The 27,071-nt window shown below is 34.5% G+C and overlaps 1 long non-coding RNA gene across 2 annotated transcripts; it reads left to right on the top strand.

The window, feature by feature from the left end:
- Nucleotides 1-3,567: 3,567 nt before the first annotated feature.
- On the top strand, nt 3,568-26,111 carry LOC120613364 (uncharacterized). Of its 2 annotated transcripts, XR_005655683.1 has the most exons (8): nt 3,568-3,680; nt 16,356-16,424; nt 16,766-16,834; nt 16,930-17,137; nt 17,932-18,102; nt 18,775-18,905; nt 24,067-24,201; nt 24,735-26,111. It is a non-coding gene; the product is annotated as an uncharacterized LOC120613364 (long non-coding RNA). The 2 variants fall into 2 exon arrangements; XR_005655682.1 differs by lacking the exon at nt 16,356-16,424.
- The last annotated feature ends 960 nt before the right edge of the window (nt 26,112-27,071 follow it).

Genomic DNA, 27,071 nt, shown 5'->3' with positions numbered 1-27,071 from the left:
CGATAATAGAAATTGAGGCAAAAGAGAGCAAATTTTGAATATTAAATGTGGAGCTATTTCTACTTTAAAATAAATGTACTATTTTATGAATGCTTAAAGAATTTTCAATGCTTGGAAGCTTTCTTACGAGGCCCTCACTGCACTAGAAATCAAGAAATATTTATTAAGCACCCATTTTTTGAAGAGCAAAGCATTGGTTATTTTGGGGGGTACTGAAGAAATATGACAGTCCCTGCCCTAAGGGGGTTTGCCTATTGGTGGGGGGAGGGAAATCTCTCAAACATGAAGCAAATGGAGGAATGAGTAATGTGAGATAGTGTATTTTAATGGTATAGACATTAAACGTTACAAAGTCTAGAGGGGAGGCCTGGCTCCCCAGGCAGAAAAGGAACTGAAGCTAGGCTAGCTCTTGATGGATGAATGAGATTTAAGGAGGACGATGGGCAAAGGAGAAGTCTTTGAGGCAGAGAAATGACAGATGGGGTCTTGGAGGGCCGAAGGTGCGCGCGATGTTCATAGGGCACAGAGGCTGGAAGAAAACAGGGGAGAGGACCTGAGGCTGTACGATGAGGGTGAGGCTCCCTACTGGTCTCTATTACAGTTGAGGATAGAGTGTCAGTGCCTTGAGGGGCCATGGAAACGACCAGTTATTCAGACAGTGGTTAAAGCCTCTTTTCATTTGGGGCTCTCAGCTAATTTTTTTTTATTATTAAGAAAGAAATGAGTAGTCTATTCCTTCAGCATGTCCGTTACCTAAAGGTGATTGAAGTTCCTTTATTTAAATGCAATAAATATTTTTAAATGAAACATTATTTTGAAATTTTACTTATAGTTAAAAAGTTCCTCAGTGGTTAGAAAATTTAGGGTAGTCCCAGGTTTCTTTCAGATTTTCCTCCTTATTAGTTTACATCCATGTTGATTCACCCTAGAAATGAGTTATGGGTAGGAGGGATCTTTTTTTTTCCCCTTGTACTATAGAACACAGCATTCCAGAAAAACCTCATTTCCGTTGATGAATGGCTATTGGCATACAGAAATCTGGCGTGTGGTTGAGGATAAGGGATACAGCTGACATGAGAAAAGCTTGAGAAGGAAACCATAATCCCCCTTCAAATTCACTGCTTATTAGAGGAGCTAAAATGATTAAGCAGCTGGAGGTTTTGATGTATGAGGGAAGATTAAACGAATTACATGTGTGTAGGTTGGCTGACGAGCTAAGGAGAGTATGGGCATGTGTGTGGGGTGGGGGCCTGATAGCCATTCGCAGATAATTGAAAGTATAAGCCCCAAAGAAGAAGAGGAATTGTGGTAGTGGCCTTTAGAGGATTATCTAAGGGTAATGAATGAACTGAAGAAAAGAAAAAAAAAATGGTTTCATCAGGAAGACTTTCATAATGGGTGAGACTTAAGAGGCCATAAAAAGCTCTCCCATTAAGGTGGTGAAATTCCCATCCCTTGATTCATTTGGAGGAGGCCTATAAAGTTTTGGAAGTGCACAAGGCTGCCCCGTGTGGGAACAGGTTTGGAAAGCGAGGCCATCCTCTGACCCCATGTTTTACAGCTCATTTTCTAAAAAGAATCGATCGGTGAACAATACATTTGGAAACCCCCCAGGAACTGAGTCTGTCTCATTTAACTGATATATATTTTTTTCAAGTAATAGAAACTTGTTCCACACCTCTTCTTCTTCTGATTTCCACACATTGTCCTTGACATTATGTCATTTCTTAAGGGACGTAAGGATCCAATGGTAGAGGAATAGCAAGATTGAAAGGATAAGCAGGATGTAATTCAGCAAATGGCAATATTAATGAATCCTTCCTGCATTGCAATCTCTTTTCCAAACATGCCTGTTATGTTAGGAGGACTCTGTGTAGTGTTCCTCCTGGTCCTTTACTGTTAATCAGTGTTTGGATCATGCTACTCTTGGAAATGAAATTGGTCAAGGCTGGACTTTCTCCAGTATTATGATTAAGCAGAAATTCTTTCTGGCGACTTTAGATAATAAGGATGACAGCACGTCTATTTTTATAATTTGCAGAAACTAAGAGAATTGAGATCTCACAGCATTTATTTTAATGCAAATGGAACAACAATAACAACAAAAAGAAATCCCATGACCCAGTAGGATTATACTCTTTGATCTCATAGTGTCTCTTTTAGGTCTTCCTCCTGTGGGAGGAATAATAAGTGACTCTCACACAAAGATTTACCTACAAGCATTCCTTTGCTTCTTCATATGGAAAGCAGAATAGGCAGATTAATAAAATAAACTGAACAGCCAGGACTGAGACCTAGCAGTCCAGCTTCTGAGCACCATTCCGTACCTGTACCATTTGTCAGTGGGTAGATTTTTCCCTACTTTTCTCTTCCAAGCATGTATAGATGGCAGAACTTTCTGAAGGTTTAATGCTACTGAAGGTAGCAGCTGCGATCAAGGGCAAGAGACACACGACTGAGCCATAGATAGCCTCACATTAAAAAATTTCATGTCCCTCTTCAGAGGAACCTAGCTCACACCTTTCTTGTCTTCATTTTCTTTTCTCCTTCGGGCTGGCCAGAGACCTTGAAAATTATTCTCTCTGTATTGATGAGGTGTTTGGTTCTCTTTTTCTCACTTTCAATCCACAGTGGGCATTTTCTAAGGGCTCACATCCTGCAACCAGAAAGGTGCTTTTCCAACGACAGGATGTCCTTCTTTTCAAAGTTTGAATAATATTCCATTGTGTCTTTCTTTCTCCTTCCTTCCCTCCCCTCCTTCCCTCTCTCTCTCCCCCTCCCTCCTTCCCTTTCCTTCCTTCTTTCCTTTCTATCTATATCTACCTCTCTCTCTCCATCTCTCTCTTTCTCTCCCCGTCTCTCTTTCCACCCCGACATTTTTTTTTATCTGTTCATCTGTTGATGGACACTTAGCTGGTTTCCATGTCTTGGCTATTATAATAATGCTGCAGTATATATGAGAGTGCGGACATCTCTTCAAGATCCATTTCGATCCCCCGGATATATACTCAGAAGCAGGGTTTCTGAATCATATGGTAGTTCTATTTTTAATTTTTTGAGAAAAATTAAAATTATAATTGAGGTTGATTTTGATGAATCACTATAAATTATGCCAAATAATTTCATCTTTGCTTTCGTTTTTTTTTTTTGGTTCATATCCATTAACTGATCTTGCTGTATTTAAAATTTTAATATTTTGTTCACATAAATTTTTGCATTCGATTTCTAAAAAATATTACATCTAAATATTATTTATCTTATTTACTGAATCTTTTGGCATCGTCTTGAATTTTGCGGCCAAGACAAGTGCCTCACTTGCCTCAGGCCTGGCCCTGCCCATTTATCATCACTAGCTATTGGGCAATTCCAAAAGAAAGCAAAATAATAGCACAGGGTTTAGCAATTCTTTTCTGATAGATATAATTTAAAATAATTTTTCCTTTTCATGGAGCTAATGTAGCCTGCCAGTTTTTTTTTTAAATTATCTTCAGATCATTTTCAAGTAATCTTAGATAACAATTGGAGTGCAGTCCATTTCTTGATTTATTTGCCCATTTGCTACGGAAACTAGCAACACTATAAATTTCTGCTCATTTTTAAAGTCTTCATCTGTTGCAATATATTCGAGAAAGTTTCTGGAATTTGGGAAGACCACATGGTTCTGAAAAAAATCTAAATAAGTGAGTACGGCCCTGTTTGTAAATCTTCAAATAACAAAACCTTTAATGTTATTATGTTTTCAGAAATTATCCTTCCCAGAAAAATGCTCTATTACTTTATGTAAATGAGAAAATGATAGCTCTTGAGGGATTATTATAAAAGAGTTTTGGATGTCTGCAGATGTTGAGTTATTTAGTGTAGAGCAGGGCAAGAGAAGAAGGCAGTTTTGAATGTTTTTTTTTGGTGGGGGGGAGAGCGGTCCATTGGGTCTGTCATTTAAAAATCTTGAATATTTACATATATTTTTCTGGATCTAAAGAGAAAATTCCTATGAAAATATTGTAATTAAGCTTTTGGAGGCATTAGGTCACCAGATCTAAGAGAGAGGCAGAATAGGAAGAATGCAGAGAGAGCTGAAGGCCAGTTTGAGGTCCAAAGGTAGGACATTTGGGGACTTTATTTTCTATATATGAGTCATATATTTAAAAGAAATAGGGAGGTTTTTAGTACAAACAGGTCGGGACAAAATATTTTTGTCGACTCTCTGCACCCAGTAATTGCAGCTTATGAAATGATCAGAACGGGCAGGCAGCCCAGCCTCACTCACGCGGTCCTTGGTTTACTTCCAAGTGACCATTGGTGAATAGGGTCTCCTCGCTGTGTTATTAATTAACCCTGGCAGACCTTCAACATTTTCATTACCTTGGCAGAAAGTGGGCTTTTCCCTCAGTGTGCTGTGCTAACCTCGGAGACTGTACTTATCTCCATTCCAGCACTCAACTGAAGTCATTAAAATCATCGCGCTTAACCCTGCTGCTGACTGCTGATGTTGCAACAGTCTTGGAAACAGTGAAGCCTCATCCAGGTGTCATTTGTTTTCTTTTAAAAGTGCTACAGAAGTTCCAGTGTCCATTTGCTGTTCTGGAACAATGATCAGAGTTCCTTGTTTCAGTTGATTGAATTTATTTGGGAAATAGAAAAATCAGAGAATAATGTACTGTGATATCTGCCTTGTTAATCACCTGAAGAAGTTAAATTAGAGACCTATAACCAACAGAGGGCCGGAGTGAGAATCACAGTGTGTTGGAATTGTACAGCCCAACTCCCATATATACACCTGATCTTCATCACATCCCCAGACATCCTGTCATTCAAACTCTGCCTGAATCCTTTCATTAAAAAGCATCTTAATTACTTTTTAATATAGCCAGTTTCATGTCTAGGGAAGCAGTATGATTCAAAGACAAAACAGAAGCTTTTGAGTCGTGTAACTCAATCTAAGAGTCATGTAACTCAGTTTAAAACTTAGGAGTTGATTTTTTAGGAGCTATATTGTATTTGGGTAAGGAACTTAGCTTCTCAAAATCTCAGGTTCTCATCTTTGGGAAAAAAACCAATGGGTTTTCATGATAATTAACTACTGGAAAACAGTGTATGGTATGTGTGTTTCCAGTCTAGGAGAAGTTACTTGACTGAAATCACATTTATCTTTTATGAACAAATTGCAATAGTTTGAGTTATATTTCCACTTGACAGTAGACAGTTGGTCTTTTACCGTGTTGTCTAATATTCTTTTTGAACTGAATATTTTGGGGAATCCAGAAGGTCCGGATGTTTCACAGACCAATTCTAAGTGTAGTTTTCTGGGGTTCTGCTCTGCTCTTCCCTAGAACCATTCATGCATTTCAAGGAATGACAGTGGCATCCCTCTGGCTAATGTGTATCATCACTACCAGAATGAGACACAGAGCCTACTCTCAGTCCTCCATGGCAAAGGCAGAATGCAGCTACAATTTGTAATGTGACTTTATTGCAGGCTTGGGGAAATGGATGGGAATTCCAGCAATAAAAAATCTGAAACTAACTACTAAAAATTATTGGCTCAAATACATGAGTGAGGCTGAGCTCCATTACAGATTTCTCTTATTGGAGGCGTTTTTACTGAGCTCCTAGCTTGCCTCCCTGGGGCGGACCTCAATTTCTTGCCTTTGTTCCTGGCCTGTTCCCACGTCACAGGAGTGACCTTACTACTCCCAGCAGAGCAGCCCTAGAGTCTTCTCACCTCTGTCAGATTCTGTCCACTAGCTCTCTGTGGCCTTAAGATGGGAAATGTTTCTTTTTACTCCCACTCTAAGTCTTCAATTCTGCTCCAGAATTTAACTGTACTGAGGAATATGGGAACTTCTACTACATCTGGGGCAAATTTTCTTAAGTCCCTCCACATGTGGAGAAGTCTAAAATGGGATTTTTAACAGAATATAATAATATAACATAAATATTTTCCCCAAAGTCAATCTTTCCCTTTCTTTCAGCTCAAGGAGAATAGTGGGCTTATACTTTTTCCTGATAAAACACATAAATACATGTATATTGCTATAAACTGAATATCTATGTCCCCCTCCCAAATTTATATGGTGAAACCTAACCCCAAATGTGATGGTATTAGGAGGTGGGTCTCTGGGAGGTGATTACTTCAAGAGGATGGAGCCCTCATGAATGGGATTAGTGTCCTTGTTAAGAGACTCCAGAGAGCTCGCTGGCCCCTTCCACCAGGTGAGGACACAGAGAGAAGCTGGCTGACTACCAGCCAGGAAGTGAGCTCTCACCAGACATCGATTCTGCCAACGCCTTGATCTTGGATCACCCAGCCACAGAATAGTGAGACATAAATTTGTGCTCTTTATAAGCTACCCAGTCTATGGTATCCTGTTATAGCAGCCTGAACAGACTAAAACAAATGTATACACACACATATATGCAAATACATATATATGTAAATATCAGTATGGGGAATTTAAATTTATATTAATGAAATAAATATTTCTTTGAAATAATAATAATCTGAGTTCAAGAAGAAGACTATATATTATGATTACAGTTTTTTTCTACTGCTTACAGGCGAATTAGCAACCATTAGAAAAATGGCCAACATTTTTTCCCCATTACATAGAATAGTTTAGCTTCTTAGGTAACTCATCGTCCCAAATAATTCTTTTTAGAAGAACAATTCTTACTTAGCTTTTACAGATATGAAACTCATCAGGATGACCTACCAAGAAAAGGAATAATTTTATCTTAATATTTAAAATAAAATCCATCTATTACAACAGAGAATGCCACTTGAAACTTATACTAGACTTCCTCTCTTCTCATCAACTTAGAAGCATTCAGTAACAACAAGAATCAACTTGTCATGTATTTAACTTATTGGCACACACTAGGTATGCAATAGCATCAGTTTCCCTTTCTAATCTTTAAAACTTTTCCTTCAGTTGTGCCAAATTTATTTCTCTAAAATTTTCATTCATAGATCCTCTTTCTGAGCCTTGGGAAGCTGTACTATTTCATACCCTTTAAATTGGAATTCTGCCCAATATTTTGTTTTTTACAGCTGGAAAAGGGCAGCACAGATTTAACCTTGTGTCTTAATGCTGAGGCACAAAATGTGCCAGAGGAAATCACCACCTTCCACCACTATACCTACTTTCTGGGCATCAGATAAAGATCTGGGCTTTTTAATATGCTGTTTTCCTTGGATTGGTAAGGAAACAAGGAATTTTGATAGTTAAGTGTGGCTATTTTTTCTTTTTTGGAAAGAGAAGATCTGTAATTCATGGTTAAAGCTTTATTTTGTGGATAAGCTATTACACATTTTACCATTCAGAAAACTGAATCAATCTGAGGCAAAATGATTTTCATTATTTCTCTGACTTTTTTTCTTAGTAACTTCTTTCTCCACCAATATTTGTCAGACAGAAGGGGGACCTCATGCAGTGGGCACCTTCCCCAGATGCCACACTTAGGTTAAGGATGGAATATTGTCTTTAGCATTTCATCACCTTACTTAAAACATCACTTCCACAGAGTCCTATTAGCCAGGCAGGCAGCAAGCCAGCCAGCCAGCCAACCATTATTCATGAGTTGGTCAACTCTGAATGCTTAGGAACTTACTCTATTAGAGAGAGAGAGAGAGAGAGAGAGAGACAGAGAGAGAGACAGAGAGAGACAGAGAGAGAGAGAGACAGAGAGAGAGACAGAGAGAGACAGAGAGAGAGAGAGAGACAGAGAGAGAGAGAGAGAGAGAGTGTGTGCGTGTGTGTGTGTGTGTGTGTGTGTGTGTGTGCGTGTGAGAGAGAGAGAGAGAGAGTTTTAGATCTGGAATTGGTCTCTACAAGAATTCTCCTTTACTGTATTCTATTATACAATTACCCAGTTAACATTCAAGTATTTCTTTAAATAAAAACATAAGTAGCCAATTGTCAAATTTTAGAACAATTGCACGTTATGAGAGATAGCAAACACAATAGATGTTATTTTCATTATTTAAAATAATTTCCACAGGCTGGATTCATAGATTAATATGTACAAGATAAAATTAAATATGAGTCTCCTTGAAAAAATGTAGACATATATTTATGCTTAAAGGGTCAATTGTACAGATACAAGTTGGAGTAATATGACTAAACAGCAGAAGCTATAAAAGAGATTTCAAAATTTTTGTGGATGTGTGTTTAGTTCTATGATGAGGTTTCAAAAAATTATGCCATTTCAGTCTGCATTGCTAGAAACATTACTATCTGGAGAAAAGGAGGTAATACTATGCTTCCATATTCTTCCTAGACAAGACTTAGAGCATCGTGTTCCCTTCTGGGCAGTTTACTTTGCTGGGATGTTGATAAACTGGATCTGCTCAGAACAGAGTGGATAGAATATTGTAATCAAAGAAATGCTGACATAGGAGACATGGTGGAAGAAACTGAGTGTCTTTAACTGGGAAAAGAGCAGACGTGCAGAGATGTGATCATGACTTTTAAATATGTAAATGCTATTATCTGAATACAGCAATGTAATGAACATCTTAGTCTCTTCAAATCTGGGTTTGAAATACAGTTTTACTATTTAGTAATATGCTATCAGGCAAATTACTCCATGTTGTCATCTAGAAAGTATGGGGATGATGAAAGCTAATTACTACTGAGGTTAGTTGTAGAGATTAAATGAGGAAAACTATGTGAATGCCTATTGCCATCCCTGGCACATAAGACCTCAATATTTAATATTTTCAGATGGCAGAAATAATATCAAAGGGAGTAAATATGAGGAGGTTGATCTTAATAAATATAAGACTGTAAAAAAATTTAAGAAATGAATATAAGAAAGAAATTTCTATAAATTTGAGCTAATAATAAACAGTGGGTTTTCTGTTATTGGGAGAATGTATGACAAAATTGGATAACTACTTATCCAATGATAAGTGATAACTGGATTATATGAACTCTCTGGTCCTTTTCAGCTATGAGTTTCCATGAACTTCTTAGAAGCAGGAGGTTTAGAAGCAAAAGAAATTATGATTCGTACGTAATAATAAGAATGGACTTTTTGTATAATAAAATATAGCAACAATGATAATGTGTCTCATAATCTTATAATCAGTTAGGTGGAATACTGTTACATTTAAGAATAAATTTTAAATAAAAAGTGTTATCTATGTAGTAGGCAATTAATTAAAAAATAATTTGTGTGTGTTTATCAAGGTATATCCATTTACTCAAAGCAAGGACAGAAGAACTACTGTTAAGACCTGTTGATTGTGAACCATCTTTTCATACCTTGTGATCACAAAAAATCTGTTTCATGGATGCATGAAATAAGTTTTAGAAATCTACACTTAGTGATGTACCTTTAGATAAATTTAAAATTTCTGCCATTCCTGGTTTGGCTTATTTTAAAATTTATTTTACAGTTTTTCAGGAAATATATACAGTAAAAAATTCAAAGAAATTAACAATTTACTTAGTTGTTTTAATTACCAAATAATGAACTCCAATGTAGGCCAAGTTTAAAAAATCTTTTTTAGGAAAACATAAAATTATTATCAAAGTGCGAAGTAAAATGTTAACATCCTTAATGGATATGTGAGACATGTGTCTTTGAAATTATTCTAAAGGGGATGAGAGAGTGAAAGCATATGAAGGTAGGTTGAGAAGACTTTTTTTCTATGCTCAATGATCTGCTCCCTAGGAACATTTTGGTTATTTTCCCACACACTCTCCTTGGTCACAAACAAAAGAACACAATAGAAGAAACCATTTGAATTTTGTGATTAGATAGAGACTTTCCTGAAGGGTTGCTTCTGAAAAAGAGTTGTAATGATTTTGATAACTTGTGGATAGTCTTAACTATGTTTCCTTCCATCAGCCCTCATCTCTAGAGATCTGTTTAATTTATAGTGGAACCCAAATGAACTTGCAGATACACTGCAACTAAAAACTTTCACTCACACTCACATCAAAAACAAAAGAAACTAGAACTTTTCCTGCTTCCAACTCACTACATTTAAAATGCACCTTGGTCTTCAGTGCAAAGGAAGTGTTAAATTCATATTTACACATGTATGCTTTCATAAAGATGTTTAAGATATATAATTGATATATTACTGTTACTTTTATATAAACATAAGACCCAATTACCTCATATATCATACTGTGTTAATTTACTGACCTTGAACTTTTCTTCTAATAATTTTAAACTACTCTAGGTACTCATCCCCTAAGTCTTTTAATATTTTATCATGTCATATGGACAAGAGTAAAAATAAGCCAGCTTCTATATAATAATGCAAATTCTTTTCTCTAGCATAAAACTTGAAGGTACATAGTGCATATCTTTAAACTTATATTATTAATTTGGTTATTTAAAAAAGTCGAACATAATGAACAAGTAAAAAATAAATACCCAGTCCAAAACACTCACACTAGAGCAGACCAATTATATGTTCATACATAAATACTTAATTATATCATGCCCCCAAAGTATTTAGCAAGTAAATTAGAAGGATTTAAGTAAAGCTTTACAGATACCTTATTTATATCGTCTCATGTAACTTTCTTTTGCTTAGAATTCAAGTTATTGAATTACATACTGTCCTGTGCTCACAGGACATTATATTAAAACTAAGTCTATCCTCATAAACAGGTTCATTTTTAAAAATATACTCAAGAGAAATGATTCTGTATGTGCATCAAAGGGCATGAGAGCTTTATTAGTAATAAACAAAAGTTGAAAATAAATCAATGCCAATCAATAGTAGAATGAATAATAATTGCCAAATATTTATTAAGTAGAATATAAAATATCAATAAAATAATGAACAGTTGTTACAAACAGCAACATGAATATTGAGCTCACCAGACATAGTGATGAGCAAAGAAACTAGAAACAAGAGTACATAATAAAAAAAATCACATGTGAGATTAGAAAATACTTTGAGATGAATGAAAAGAAAAATGTAGCATATCAAACTTTATAGGATGCAGCTAAAGCAGTGCTCATAGGGAAGTTTATAATTGTAAACATTTATATTAAAAAAAGAAAATCTCAAATCAATAACCTAAACTTTCATCTTAAGAAATTAGAAAAAGAAGAGAAAACTAAACCCAAAGCAAGCCAAAGGAAGGAAATACAAAGGTTAGAGTTCAAACAAATGAACTAGAATAGAAAAATAGAGATAATTAGTGAAACCAAAAGATAGTTTTTTGAAAGGATCAGCAAATTTGACAAACTTTTAGCTAGACTGACCAGGTGAAAAAACACAGAAGACTCAAATTAACTAAAATTACAAATAAAAGAGGAGACATGACCACTAGTCTTAGGAAATAAAAGTGATTGTAAGGAAATATTATGAATAATTTTATGCCAACAAACTAGCCTAGATGAAATGAAAAAATTCCTAGAAAGACACAAACTATTGAGACTGATTCATGAAGAAATAGAAAACCTGAATAGATCTGTAACATGTGAAGATTTTGAAGTAGTAATTTATAAAGTATCCAAAAAGGAAAGTCTAAGTGCAGGTGGATTTAAAGAAGAATAAACAATAATCCTTCAAAAACTTAAAAAAAAAAAAAAGCACCCGACCAACTCATTTTACAGTACCAAAATCAGAAGAAGTTGTCCAAAAGAAAGAGAACTAGAGAGCAATATACCTTATGAATATAAATAAATCTCAACAAAAGACTAGCAAATGGAGTTGAGAAACATAAAACAAAGAAAACATACCATGAGCAAGTGGAATTTATCCCAGGAATGAAAGGTTAGTTCAATATATGAAAATCAATCAATGTAATGCATCATGTTAATAGGATAAAGGACAAAAACACATGGTAATCTCGGTATGCAGAGAAAACATTTGACAAACTCTAACACCATTTCATGACTTAAAAAAAAAAAATTCAACAAACTGAGAAAAAATGGTAAATACCTTAACTTGATACAGGCTCTTTTACCAGGAAAATCCCATAGCTAACGCTATGTTTAATGGTTAAAAACTTGATGTTTCCGCCCTAAAATCAGGACCCAAACAAGAATGCTTTCATCACTTTATTCAACATTGTACTAGACGGTCTAGCCAGTAAGTTAGGCAAGAAAAAGAAACAAAAAGCATCTGGATGGAAAGAAAACGTAAAACTATTTCTCTTAGTAGATGATGCGATCTATATCCAAGGAATCCACTAAAAGACCTACTTGAACTAATAAACCAGTTTAGCAAAGTTGCAGGATACAAGATCAATATACAAAAATCAATTGTATTTCTATGCATCAGCAATAAACAATCCAAAAATTGAGAAAATTCCATTTATAATAGCATTAAAAAATAATTTTTAAGAAATAACTTTAACAAAAGAAATTAAAGACTTTTACACTGAAACATAAAACATCATTGAAAGATATTAAAGAAGACTTAAATAAATAGAAAGACTTCATTCGAACTGGAGACAATATTGTTAAGATGATAATACTTGCCAAATTGACCTACACATTCAGTGCAATCCAAATCAAAATTCCAGCTGCCCTTTTTTTTTTTTTTTTTTTTTTTTTGCAGAAATAGACATGTTGATTTTATATGTAAATGCCAGGACCCCAAATTGGCACAAACTATCTTGAAAAAGAAGAAATTTGGAGGATTTACATTTCCTGATTTCAAAATTTACTAAAAATTTACAATAATTAAAGAAGTATGGTACTGACATACAGATTAACATATAGATCAGTGAAATAAGGTTGAGAGTTCAGAAATTTACCCTTAGGTTTATAGTCAAATAATTTTCAACGAGCGGAGTAAAAAAATTAAAGAAGGAAAAACTGAGCAAACTTTTCAACAAACGGTTCTTGGACGACTGGATCTATATATGCAAAAGAATGAAGTTGGACACCTACTTTATACCATGTACAAGAATTAACTCAAAATGGATCATACACAAGAATGTAAGAGCTAAAAACTATAAAATTCTTAGAAGAAAACATAGAATTAAAACCCATGACCTGGGGTTACACAAATAAAAATAGACAAAAAAATTGAATAGACATATCTCCAAGGAAGATATATGAAGGGCTAATAAGCACATTAAAAAGTGTTTAACATCACTAATTATTAGAAAAATTAAAATCAAAACTACAAAAATACCACTTCATACCTACTAGTTATGATGAAAAAGAGAACAACACATGTTGGAGAGGATTGGATGATATTGAAACCTTCAGACATTGCTGATGGGAATATAAAATGGGGTGGCCCCTTTGGAAAAAGTTTGGCAATTCCTCAAAAAGTGAACACAGACTTATCATACAAACTGGCAATTCTACTCCTAGGTATTCTATCAATAAGAGAACTGAAAATATATGTCTACATAAAGACTTGTACACAAGTATTCATAGTAGCATTATTTATAATAGCTAAAAAGTGTAAACCCCAAATGTCTATCAACTGATGAATGGGTAAACAAAGTATGGTACAGCCAAAGAATGTAATGTTATTTGGCCATTAAAAAATGATGTACTGATACAGGCTATACAATCGATGAATCTTGAAAGCATTATATAAAGTCAAAGAAGTCAGGCACAAAAGGCTTCATATTGTTAGATACAATTTACACAAAATGTCCAGAATAGGCAAATAGGGAGTGACTGTGAATGGGTACAAGGTTCTTTTAGGAGATGATCAAAATGTTCTGGAATTAGATAGTGGTGATGGTTACCACATTTGTGCATATATTTAAAAACCACAGAATTGTGGTTACGCTTAAAAAAAAAAAACAAACCAAAAACTAAAATCAAATGATTCCATTTATGGGAAGTACAATAATAAACAAAACTTATCAGTGGTGATAAAAATCAGAATAATGCTCCCCTCTGGAGGTTATTGACATTGAGAGGCATGAGGTAGCTTCTGGGGGTAAAAATGGCCTCTTTATCTGAGTAGTGGTAAAGATATATATCTTTATATATCACTATTTATACCTGAGATGTATATGTAAAATATTCACATACATGTAAAAATCATGGTGTTGCACAATCAAGATTTGTGTACTTTAGTGTATGTATGTAACAATAAAATTGTAAAATGATTCAAAGATTTCGTGGTGGCAAATTAATACTACATTTATTGTAAAGGCCAAAGTTTTAGGTCTTAGAAAAAGTAGAAGCACAAATGGATACAAATGTAAAACTTTATTATATGATTCATGATTTATTTTGTAAACAGACAGTTCTGTCTCTGGCACATCGTGAATGCTAAATTCAAGAAAACTTCCTCTTCTTTGCTCCTTTATATTTATTTACTTTTACACTGGATAACAATTTGATAATGGAAGCCTCTTCTCACTATAAATAAATAATTTCCCTTTCCACCTCAGGATTCTCTTTACAAATGACAAAAAAACAAAACAAAACATCTAATAAATAATATCGCTTCCCGATATATGAAGAAATGGAAAATGAATAGAAAAGATACAAGTATTTGTATCAGCACAAAAAATAACCTAATAAATAATGTGCTGGCCTCTGCCTATTTGAGAACATCTAGAAAGTACAGACTTTCTGGTTATCACGAGAACTACTTATTAAATATTATATTTATAAAAATAGCAATAGGCTTGCCAGTCACTATATGTATAAGTAATCTGTGTAGGATTAAAATAGTCCTTAACTGTTTATGAAGACAAAATTTCTATGATTGGTTAGATTTTAATTATCATTAAGGATTCTTTTAAATTAACATTTGGCTTCAGTTTCTCAATGATTCACCTAAGACTGCTAGTATTGATTAAAATGTGCCAAGAAACCTCACGTTCTTAATTGCCATGACACTAGAGAGGTTATTTTGTTTTTTCTATATATTTAAAAAAAATTTTGGCTTGGCTTAAAGTTTTTATTATATCCCTGTATTTCATTTAAGGATAATTTCAATACTAGTGCCAAAACATATAAAATTTATATTTAATCTTGATAATTTCTAAAAGTATAAGATCCTATAAATGGGATTCTAAGATAATTTATTTATAGACAACAAACAATTATTCTACTTACAAAAAATTAAATCATACTGATTGTTACATATGCTGACATAAAATGATAATTTGATTCACTCTTTTGTTTAAATGTGGCAAATTTCAGAACTTCTAACAGTAAAAAATATTTGCCAGTTAAGTCTGTAGTTAGTAAGACTTCAGAGAGCACTTTAGCTTATAGAATTGAAAACTCAAACTTAGAATTGAATTACTGGACTACTTTTCTAATAGTATCATAGTATTATGGTTTAAAATAGCAGATGTCCAAAATGAAAAATCTTTTCAAGTTTCACTTTGAAGAATTTTGGATTTTATACATATATTGCCCTTTCTTTGCCCACATGTATAAATTTTAGGAGAAAAGGATGTTGAATGTATGTGTGTATGTATATAATGATGCCATTATAGTCTATATAGAGTTTTTAAATATATATATATAATATATATATATAATAAAGGAATAGTCAAATATGTGGAATTTTAATTAATCATATATAAATATAGAAAACTGTAAGCTTCTTTTCCTTTCTTAGGCAATGTCTATGGGGAGCCTATAAAATGAGCATTTGAGAATCAATTTCCCTCCTTCTTTCTCTCCCTGCCTCTCTCCCTTTCTCCATCTTTCTCTTTCTCTTTCTGTCTCTTTCTTCCTTTCTTCCTCCTTCTCTCCCTTCCTTTTCTTTTTCCTTTCTTTTCTCTTTCTTTCCTACCCCACCAATCCCAGCATGACTGCATCCTGTAATTGTTGATATATCTGGCCATATATTAGATCTAATTTATAAATTTAGTACTCTCAAACACTTACTTAATGATGTTCAATTTAATTTTCTTCCGTAGACAGAAACAAAGTTATTTTTCCTATGTATAAAACAGGAATGAAATCTACAAATATCTTTGATTGCCAGCTATATTTTTTATTCCACTGCCATAAGAAAAATCAGTTAACGCTAACTTTGAGATCCATGTGTGAAACATGTAATCTCGAATTACTGGCTCTTTACCAATTCTGAAAATATTCTGGCCTGTGGTTTTTTTGAGAATAAAAATACAAAGTTAAAAAGAGATAAGATAAATTTAGTTGTTATCAACATAGGCCATGGAACTAAATTCTTCAGGAAATAAAAAATTAAAAGGAGTCCATTCTGGCTACTGTATAATTGTCAGATTTCTATTTCTCATGCTGCTCGCAAGCTGAGGGCCTGTGGATGTTAACAAATTTCTACCTTCGTTGGGAATTATTCAAACTTTTAATTTTAATAACATTTAAAAGCCAAAATTTTATTTAATTATTTAAGGACAGATCTCAGGATTTAGTAACATTACTAAGAAAGATTTGTTAATGTTTTTCAGATGATTGAAATAATTTTAATTGAAATCAAAGTAATCGAGGTTAAAAGCAAGGAGCTTTTTCTGCATGAGGTAAGGTCACTGAAAATCATGAGACCTTACAGGTTTTCTTAAGCCCATATTAAGCCATTGTAAAGGTTTTCCTTGGCTTTGAATGTAAAATGCTATGTGGTCTACAAAAAAAGTAGCAAGGGCTTCCTTAGGTTTTTGACTTGTTAAGTAATCATGCTCATAACATACCCACTTCAAAGCCATATTCTGAATAGTGAGGAATAAATCAGTTTTATTTGTTTTGTTTTCTTCTATTTTAAATTCTGAGGCAAAAATCTAATAGCTATATTTAATATTAATTTTTCTCCCTCACAAAACAATGTATTTATGCTGGAATATTTTTCTTGTTTCTGCAATTTCAGGGAAATGACAAGCATGGATTTCAGAAGTTCTGAGGATATATTTTGATATTTTAATAGGCCTATTGCCAGGTATGATTAGACACTCCATAAATAATTGAATTGAATTATTTGGGTATTTTCATCGGAGAGAACATAATATTGATTTCTTTTTGCTTTTACTTTAGGAAATTCTTGGAAAGTCTTCATTAAGTAGAAACAAAACAAACCATAAGACTCACAAGGAATAAATAAGAAAATCGACTTTGGGGCGATGGAGTTTGACTTCGCAGCTTGTACTCTCCCCTTTATAACAAAACCTCCGCACTAATGCGAAGCAGCTGTGGCAATTTCACAAAATGGCCTAAACTGTTGAAAAGCCATTAAGAGTCTGATGTATGTAGAATAAAAAGGTTCATTCAGCTTTTTAAAAGGTTTCCCAATATGGAGTGTTATTTTATTTTATAACCACGTCTTAGTCATATTAAGTTTAAATGCCACAGAAAATTTTAATGACCATGTGGCTGGCTTTTTTGGTGAAATAGCAAGAATTCTTCAACATGCCTAAAATTCTTTTAGAAAAAAATGGGTACAAATCTATTAGGGACACTATACAAGTTCCCACTATTAAATGCATAGTTAGAAAATTGAGCAACACATACAGGATGATTTACCATTCATGTTTGTAGGGGGACCTAAATAAATTAGAATCAATTTCTTTAAACCTAAGGCACATAAAAGTTTTTGGAAATAATGAAAGCCACTTGCTTTCTCAGCCTTTTCATAGGTCTAAGGCTCAAGGTTTAACTAAATGTTTTTGAATTTATTTTTTATCAATTGTATTTTTTGTAAAAAGTTTTGAATCTTTTCCTAAGGATGTGTAAAGGACTATATACCTCTATTTCCTGTCGCTTTTTCCCTCCGAAGGTGGTAGCTAGATGATGTTTTCTGTGCAGTCACTGGCTTTACTCACCTTGACTTTCAGGTCTATCTTAGTGCACTTCAGATTATTTCCAAGAGTGATAAGGCATTAATTTATTATTGTAGTCAGTATTCTTCCCGATATGAGGTAAATATTTTTAGCAGACTTATAACTGGACAACACAAGAACGGTAAATGTGTTCCTTAGAAATCCATTGTGAATTTTCTCGTGTTATGCACTGATATATGTGCTCTTATGATTCATTAAGCTGGACTATACTGATCAAGCTCAGAGAACTCCTATGAGTGCTGATGCCCACACACCCGAGACAAGGCAGCTCCAATCTGCTGAACATCATCACTCTGCTATGTTGATCTAAAGACCAGTCACGATAGAAATCTGGATTCACAGGAAATAAGAGTGGCCACCTTCCACAACAGTAAGTAAGCCCAAGAATTGGGAGCCTAGCATTTGGTCAGTTGGCAAAAACATTTGAGGACTTTGATTATCCGAAGACTCAATTAACACCTACTCTGTGCAAGGCATTTTGCTAGATGTTGTAATAACAGTGATATAAAATAGTCTGTGACTTCAAAGGGCTGACCTCTATTGGAAAGATCAGATGCATGCATTTTTTTAAATTACAAAGCAGTGCTGTCCTATTCACAGCAATATCCCCCTGGTGTGTGGCACTGGTAGTCAATGATATGAGAGTAGGGAAAGTGCCTATGGGCAGCAGTGGTTTTGCAAATCCCTGGGTGGTAAGGTGAGGATAGAGTAAGGCTGGTGGTGGGAGAGAGCACCATCTCCATGGATGGATGTGGAATATTTCAAGACCAAATAGTGGATCAGCATAACAAAAACCCTGGGATTGGGACTGAGAACAGTAGAAAGAAAGGTTGGAGAAGCCAGTAGAAGTCACATTCCAGTCTCTTAATGAATATTAATTGACAAACAATAAGAACAATCCAGATAAGTTACAAATCGTTGCTTATCTGTTTTTCAAAACTCAGTGGAGAGCTGAAGATGCAAAGAAACTGAAATGAACTAAATTCTAGAGTCACAAGACCTTCCTAAGAGAGAAGATAATCAGGATCGTTTTCATTCCCAGGGGCATTATGAATAAGAAGCAAATCACCATAGACGGGGTTAAGTGGAAACCAGCCCAATGTTTAATGGACTTTTAACAGCCACCTGTGAGCTGGTGTGATGGATTAGAACCCCAAGGAGCCTTGTCACAAAGTAAGTCTACACTTGCTTACCATCTCTTTGCCACAGGGCTTTTCTTGAGTGCACATGGATAGTGAACCAGAGACGGGCAGGGCAGGAGGCTGTAAGAGGCGGCCTACCTGTGCCCATCTGGTGCACCAAACTCACTACAGTGCTTATCAGCAAACTTTCCCTGAGCACCTGCCAGCAATTCATTGAAGGAAGGGGACAGGGCAGCAGAATGATCAACCTCCTGCAGTTTGGAAAGCTGAGGACTGAGCTATAGAAAGCATAGAGAGGTCTCAGTGTCTCGCTGGTGCTCACATACCAAGTCCTGCTGAAAAAATGAAACCAGTGGTCACCTAGAGCTAACTAAAGCTGCCACAAAGTCCAATCACATCAACAATAGGTTAGATCAGGGGGTCTGTGACCTGGTAGGAACTGGGCCACACAGCAGCAAGTGAACAGCGGGCCAGCTCGCGAAGCTTCATTTGGATTTGCAGCCGCTCCCCAGCACTAACATGATCGCTTCAGCTCCACTTCTGATCATGAGGCATTAGATTCTCATAGGAACACTGGTCCCTGGTGCCAAAAAGGTTGGGGACTGCTGGTTTAGATTGACTTGGCGCCCCTCTTCTCTCCTGCCATGGTAGAGGCCTGACAAAAAAAGGAGCATGCCTGTTTCTGGGCATAAATATTTTTACTCACTTCAGTCTCCTTTTTTCTTATATACATAATGTTAAGTAAGCAAACATTAAAATATTGTGAAACATCTGAAGAAGCAAGAGAATTTGACCTCTAATCAAGAGAAACAATAGCTAATGGACACTAACCCAAAGATGGCCCAGATGTTGCCATCGACAGATGAAAATTATCAAATAGCTTTAATACACAAATATATTAAAGGCTCTGGTAGAAAAGGTGGACAACATGGCCAGACAGAATGTATGCAGGAAGAAGTAAAGAGAAGCAGGAAGAGGCCATATTTTTAATGATCTATTTAAACTTATTATTTGCTAACAAGTAAGAAATAATTGAATATTCGCTTGGTGAAAAAAACCTGAGCCTTAGAGAATTTAAATAAACTTGCATATAGCTTTCAGAGTTGAGACAGGATGCTGTGATGGTTTAACTCCAGCGTTTGTGATTTTTTCCTTGAATTTGCCATATTTTAACTGTCTTTAACATTTTTGATCATATAGTCTCTTTTTCCCCATTTATTATTATTATTCTAGACTCAAGTAATATTAAGAATTTAGGCCTACAAAATGAATTTAATGACTTTAACAATTTTTCTCTCTACAGGCAATTTTGCAGTCTAAGAAAATTAGTGATCTCATATATATCTATTTATCACAATTTTATGCATAATTCTAATTATTTGACCTGAAACACTATGTTCCAATTAATCTTTGATTCATTTCAAAATAATTCACCTTCAATAATTATTTGGTTCCATCTTTGCTTACTAATAATTATGTTAAAAGTTATATATTTTTAGATAAAAGATTATTTTTTAAAATAAAATGATCACTGAATAGAGAGGAAGAGCTTAGACTGCAACTGGGAGTTTTCTTTCTAATAGAATCATGCTCTTTCAGGAAGTTTACTATGTCACCATTTTATGAATGGACTGGAGTGGGAAGATTAGTCAAATTATTTGTATAATTGGTCAGGCCACAGGTAATATAATTTTGATTACAGTGGTTGAGGTGGGAATGAAAATGAGGGGGGCATTTTTGGGAAAAAGGAATAGATGGACTAGATAACTGAACCTGGGTTTAGATAAGGAACAAGCCAAAGATAATCCTAAGGAAACTCAAAATTTAGTAGTAGCTCTCAGGTCTATGAATGATGACTATGATGAAGAAACCAAGGCAAATACAACTTTGAGTCATAAAAAGGAGAGAAATAAGTCTTTAAAATATCAGGGAATCTCATAATTCATAGGAATTGTTTTTCTGAAATGAAAAATCCAGTACAAGTTTCACTGATGGGAAAAGAACAGAGACAAATATTCATATAATATGTGGTAATTTCAGCTTGGTCTTTCTTCTTGCCTTGCCATATTCTGCTTTTTGAGGAAATCATTCATTTAAAAAACAGGAAGATTAAGATATTTTTGATTTGTACTGCACTGTTTTTTACTTGCTAAAGTGCTGTTTTTCTTTTTTCCAGATCTTTACACACACACACACACACACACACACTAAAATTAGGGAATATTTTTTAATTCTTTGTATCCTAAAGTATCCAGCATTGTTCGAGGGTAGGTAGCAAAATTACATTAATTAATTCAGCCATTCAATTGTTCACAGCCTTATTTCTAGGTGCTATTGAAAATGACAAGGATGAATGAGACACCTCACTGGCTTCAAGTTGCTCATGATATACTAATTGATTGACATTTGTGACAGTAGAGAACAAAGATTTAACTATTTTTTTTTTAACAATGTTGTGGCATTTGTCTTCTTAAGCTTGTGTGATATTTCTTTGATCAGATTATATAAGATAATGCATGTGTAATACTTGGCATCATGCTTGGCACATAATAACCCCTCAATAATTGTTAGCTATACTTTTATTTGTATTATTAATATTATTATAAAAATAAATTATAGAGATGATCTGAAGATCTTTGATAAATATTCACCTACTATTTTTACCACTCTCTAAAATGGCAAGTGAGAGGTCTTAAATCTTAAGCTCTATTGGATTCATGACAAATTGATGGACTCTGCTCCATCAATATTTAAAGTGTCTTCAGAAATAAGAGAATCAAAATTTTTTTGCTCTACTCAAAATTTACCCTATTTCCGTGTCACTTTCCTGCTTTCTCTTCCATCACTCCATTTTATGAGATGAGAAATATGAGAAATACAGCTTCTATTGGTTATAAATATTTCAGGTCCTTTGGAAGCAAAAGTAGAAGAAAAGAAACAGACATGAACATATCTTAAATTTCTTTTGGAATAGTTATGTAATTTCTACAGGTCTACCATAAGATTTCTTTTCAGTTTGCCTCCTTTTAAAAAATTCTATTGCTAGAGTCAAGCACCTATTTTCTTGGTTGCTTTTCCAAGTGTGTAGGTATAATACATTCTGAGTTATTTCTATTATAACTTTTGTGCAACACCATCAATATTTTACATATGGTAGATATGGGGCTATATAAGATTTAAGTGACTTGATCATAGTCTGAAAAAAATTCCATGGAATTTTAAATGTCACAAAACATAATAAACAACGACTAAATGTCAGGCACTATGTTTTTCTGAGTCACTAAACTAGCTGTCACTTCCTTCTGTTCTTCTGCCTTCTATTACCTTCTCCACATCTTTTACTCTCTGTCCTGCCCTCTTCTGTTTAACTTTAACATGGTCCCCCATGGACTCTTCTGGTAATGTTAGCTTTTCTCCTGTAATACACTGGTTTCTTGGTGATAAGTTGAGCATTGTATTCTTAAACATCTAAGAATAGCTTTAATTGATTTAACCACTTGACTTTAAGCCACAGTTCAATTTTCAACTGATACGATGGCACCTTTCATAAGGGAAGAAAATATGAGACCTCTAAGTCAAATGAAGATAGGGTAAGTGTTTCTATCTGACATCTTGATTAATATGAATTAAGTCAAGCTTAGTTTAGTAGTTCATAGGTTCATGTCAGTAATGATAACAGTAGCCATTAGAGATGACACTGAATATGTTGAGTCTTGAACTAGGATTTCCTTTGAAGTTCAAGAGACTTAGCTACCAAAGTCCAAAACAGAAAGTAGAAAATGGTAAAAACATCAAATGGATATAATTTATGTCTTCACCATCGTGCTTCCTAAAGCTTTCAGGTTATTTTCATTTGTTATGCAATTATGATACAATGTGAATATTAACTAAAAGCCACCAATTTTATTTTCAGAGAAGAGATCATAATACATTTTTAAAAGGTAGTTCTCTATAAAGTAGAAAGAGATAGTAACTCATTCTTCCTGGAATAAAGTATCCAACAACTTCCGTGTGGCTACTTTGTTCATTTTACTAATGATCATGGAAGGACCTCATAGAGGAACATTAGAGTCTAATCACTAGACTCTAGTGATTAGACTCTAATTAGACTCTAATTAGATAGTGGTGTTGGATCATCTGTATCAGGACCACTTGGGAAAATTACTAAGCTCTGACATTCCTGGGCTCAGCCCCAGATCTACTGAATCAGAATCTCTGGAGATGGGGCCTAGGATTCAGCATTTAATACTAGCTCTCCAGATATTTGTTATATGCACTAAAATATGAGGCTCACTGCCTTCTAAGTGCACAATTTTTAAATGGAGAATTTATGAAACTTACTTTCTCATTTCTTTGAACTTGGGAAAACTGGGGTTTTTATCTTTAAGCAACAGAGATTATTAGTGAAGGTGAACCTTGGTTGTCCTACCCCTTTCAATGAAATGCTCAGCACAGTCATGATGATATGAAATCACAAGAAAAAAGAGTTATTTATTGCTTCTTTACTCCCCCAAACTCAGTCAATTATGAGAAGATCTGGTGGATTGCTTGTAGCATAACGTAATTGAGGTAATTAAAGGTATCATTCTGAACTCTGACATCCACAGTGCTCACAGTGGGATCAGGTTTGGTGATAAATTGCATGGTTAGATGTCTTAGGATATAATAAACCTCTCTTTGGATAGATGGTGGTGCTTATGCTAAGTTATTTGACTCTACCAATCCAATAAAAAATGTGTCCAAACAGGAGGGTAACTGAGTGCCTGGTCATAACTTGGTCAAGAGATGCTCTGCACTATTGAGAGAGGTTGAAAGGAGGCTGAATTTGGAGTACAGTAATACGTCAACCTGAGTCAATGTCCCTATCCCCATTTAAACTCCTCAATATCATGCTTGGGCATTTCACTTACTTGGGGATCTATTTTTATCACATATGAACTTGGCGGTAGCTTCCTTGTGGTCCTCTCACAGTAGGGACTGGAGTATGATTCCAGGCTCAGACTGTTTATTAATTCAGTTGCTTCCCCACAGATCCTGTCCCAGTGTTCCTATGATGGCAGCAGAAATTCCCGAGTGTGGTTCTGACGGCATATGAGACCGATTTCTAGTTCTGTCCCAGCGACCTCTTTCTGGATGGGGCCTTTCCTTTGCTGAAGTCTGAAGCTCAGATCAATCTCTTTATTTTTTCTCAGGAATACTGAGATGGTAGAGATTATAGACGGTATTGCAACCTTTTGTCAACGATTTAAAAAAAGATTTTAGAAATATTTGAATGAGATCAAGAAAATGGAAATCAAGGGTACCTCTGCTCACTCAGTCTTCTTCTTGTAAGTCTTTGTATTTATTTTTTATAACAATTAAACTTTTAAATTACTAGCCATTTATCTCATTGTCCTGGTATTCCAGAGACTTTTATCATTATATTCTTGCTGCTCTATAACACTTTGATATCTTCCAGGCCTATAAAATTCATTTCTCATGATCTCTATACCAAAAAGAAAACTGTGTATTTGCACATAAAAAATTACTGTGTTTATTTTCCACATTATCTTTATATATTGAGAGAGTCTTTAAAATATTTTTGGCCTTTCCAAATAAATAAGCCAAAACACCCTTAAAAAACCTTCTCTTCAAACATTATTCTCTTTCTCTTTTATTAAAGTTTCTCTTTTAAAGACAAAAATAAATCTTTCACTGCTTATTATTTCGATCTAATCTAGATATCAGATGCTGCTTTTTGTTTCCAAGACAACTTCATTTAAGAGAGTGTGTAAGGCTATTAGGTCAAATTGAGACACCCATTGAGTTTGATTTTAGAATTTCTTTGACTTGTAATTTAAAGTCATTTGTTTAATTACAGGACAGGTTGATGTTTGAGGAACAAAGTTGGCTGTGGTCCAAGACATGTGGATCTGCACCTCGGAGAACCCAGTTGAGACCATCTTCCCCACCTTCTATTTGCACAGAGGATGAAGGCTATATCATTAGAGATTCTGTGAATTGTGAATGGTCACAGTAAATTAATAATGAAATATAGATTGCTGATTCTTTGATCAGCCAATCTAGACTCTTTGGGTGGTAATGTTTACAATGGTTGGGAGTTGGGAATCCGAGAGCCCTTGTTTGAATCCTGTTTTTCACAGCCGTATAATTGTGGTGAATTATTTAACCTTAATAAGTTCTCACTTCTCTTTCTTAAAAACACTGTTTTTTAAAAATTAAATGAGATAATGTTATTAAGTGTTTAGCGCAGAACCTTAGACATGGTAACTGAAGGCAAATATTATATTAATGTCATTTCTACTCCCCAATATGGCTTTTCCTATATCCTTTTAAATTATAGACCTAAACTTTATTTTATCAATTTAAGCTTGAATCTTTAAATTGTGACAATATATTTATTTTATTCACAGGACTATTTCCCTTACAGGTACAGACTGAGTTTTAAGTAGTTATTAATGTTCTTATAACTAGTTTTCGATGATTGTAAATAATAAGGTACATAGGAGAGGTTCCAGCTCTGAATTACACAAACTGGATGCAAATCCTGGCTCTTGCACTTTCTGGTTATATAACTAAGTTTTCCAGCCTCTCTAAGCTCAGGTTACTATCTCAAAAGTAGGGACAGCAGTAACAACTTTGTAAGCTTGTCAAGAAAATTTGCTTAGATAAAGCATATAAACTACTAAGCTAGTATTCAGCAACTAACTGCTTGATAAAGGTTAGTTCTTTTCTGTTTTCTCCCACTTAAAACAATCTGGAAGTACTTACTAATTTGGTAAGGGTTTGCTTTTAGACTAAAAGATCTTTGGGTTCATTATATATTTTTTACCTTCCCGAGATTACTTCAGCTACTGTAAGTGCTATCTGGCATATCAGAAATAAGCATATACCATCTCTCCATCCTGAAAAACCACTAAAATGACCAAAAATGTATATAATATGGCATACACTCAAAAGACAAAAAAATGGAGCCACTGGTATAAGTGGAAACTAAAGAAATAGATCTCTGATAGGTGAAACCTGACCTGAAATAAGAGAAATGTAGGAATATATTGATTTGCACCACAGAACCCTAAAATTACTCAGGAATTTATGAGAACAGGTATTATTGACACCAGTGTAAAGGTGGAGTGGATGAAAGAAGAATCTGTTAGTCTATTGAAGAAGTAATTAGATTACTCTTTGTAGCTGGACGATAGCTCCCCACCACACACACACACACACACACACACACACACACACACACACACACACACACGCCGCTACATACACATTACACACTTCACAACCTCTGGAGAGGGTTAACTGGAGGACTTGGGGTGGAAAAAGCAGCAGATACAGATGAAGGTGAAAGTACCAAGTTGAAAATAGGGGGTGAGGTGAATGTGTATATATTGAACTAAGATATCCAGCTTTCTTCGTCTAATCAGCTCCTAGGACAATGGAAATCAGGCTAACACCTTTGAAGCAAAAGTTGGAAGTTTTCTTATGGAAAATCAGACTAGGCCATGAGAAGAAATCTACAGATATTAACAAGAAGAGGCACAGCCAGATTACCTTTAGCAAAGCCCCTTTGTCCACATATGTCTCTTCATTCAGTTCTTTAGTGTCCCATTCTTAAAAAACTAGACATCCAAATATACAAACATTTATGAAAAGTTTATAAAATGAAAAACAGAGGCAGAAAAAGAAAAGAAAGGAAAAAAGAAATCTGAAAAAATTTTTGCTAATTCAGGGAGAAGAAAATCTCAAAAACAAGCAAACAAAACCCTAACATTAACAATTAACAGAGATAAGAGAAAATATTGCATTTACGAAGTAAGAACAAGAAAAAAGATATATTCAGATAACAAAAATTAAAAGTTATGACAGTTAAAATGAAAATTCAGTAGAAAGATAGGAAAATGGAGTTGAAGTAATATTCCAAAAATTAGTACAGAAAGACAAAGAAATAAAAAATAGAAAAAAAAAGATAAGAAAGAGGAACAACTTAAGAGATGCCAACTTTGAATAAAACAAGGTTCTATGGAGCAGAACAGAGAACATGGAACTGAGGAAATTATCAAAGAAATAATTTTTAAAATGTTCTATAATTAAAGAATATCAGTTTTGAAATTAAAGGAGCCCAACAATTGTCTAGCAACTGGATGAGGAAAGATATATGCTAAAGCACTTAAGATTTCAGACTACTTGA

This window comes from Pteropus medius, unplaced genomic scaffold, assembly GCF_902729225.1.
Source record: "Pteropus medius unplaced genomic scaffold, Ma_sr-lr_union100, whole genome shotgun sequence".
NCBI lineage: Eukaryota > Metazoa > Chordata > Mammalia > Chiroptera > Pteropodidae > Pteropus > Pteropus medius.
This window is presented reverse-complemented; position numbering and strand designations above follow the sequence as displayed.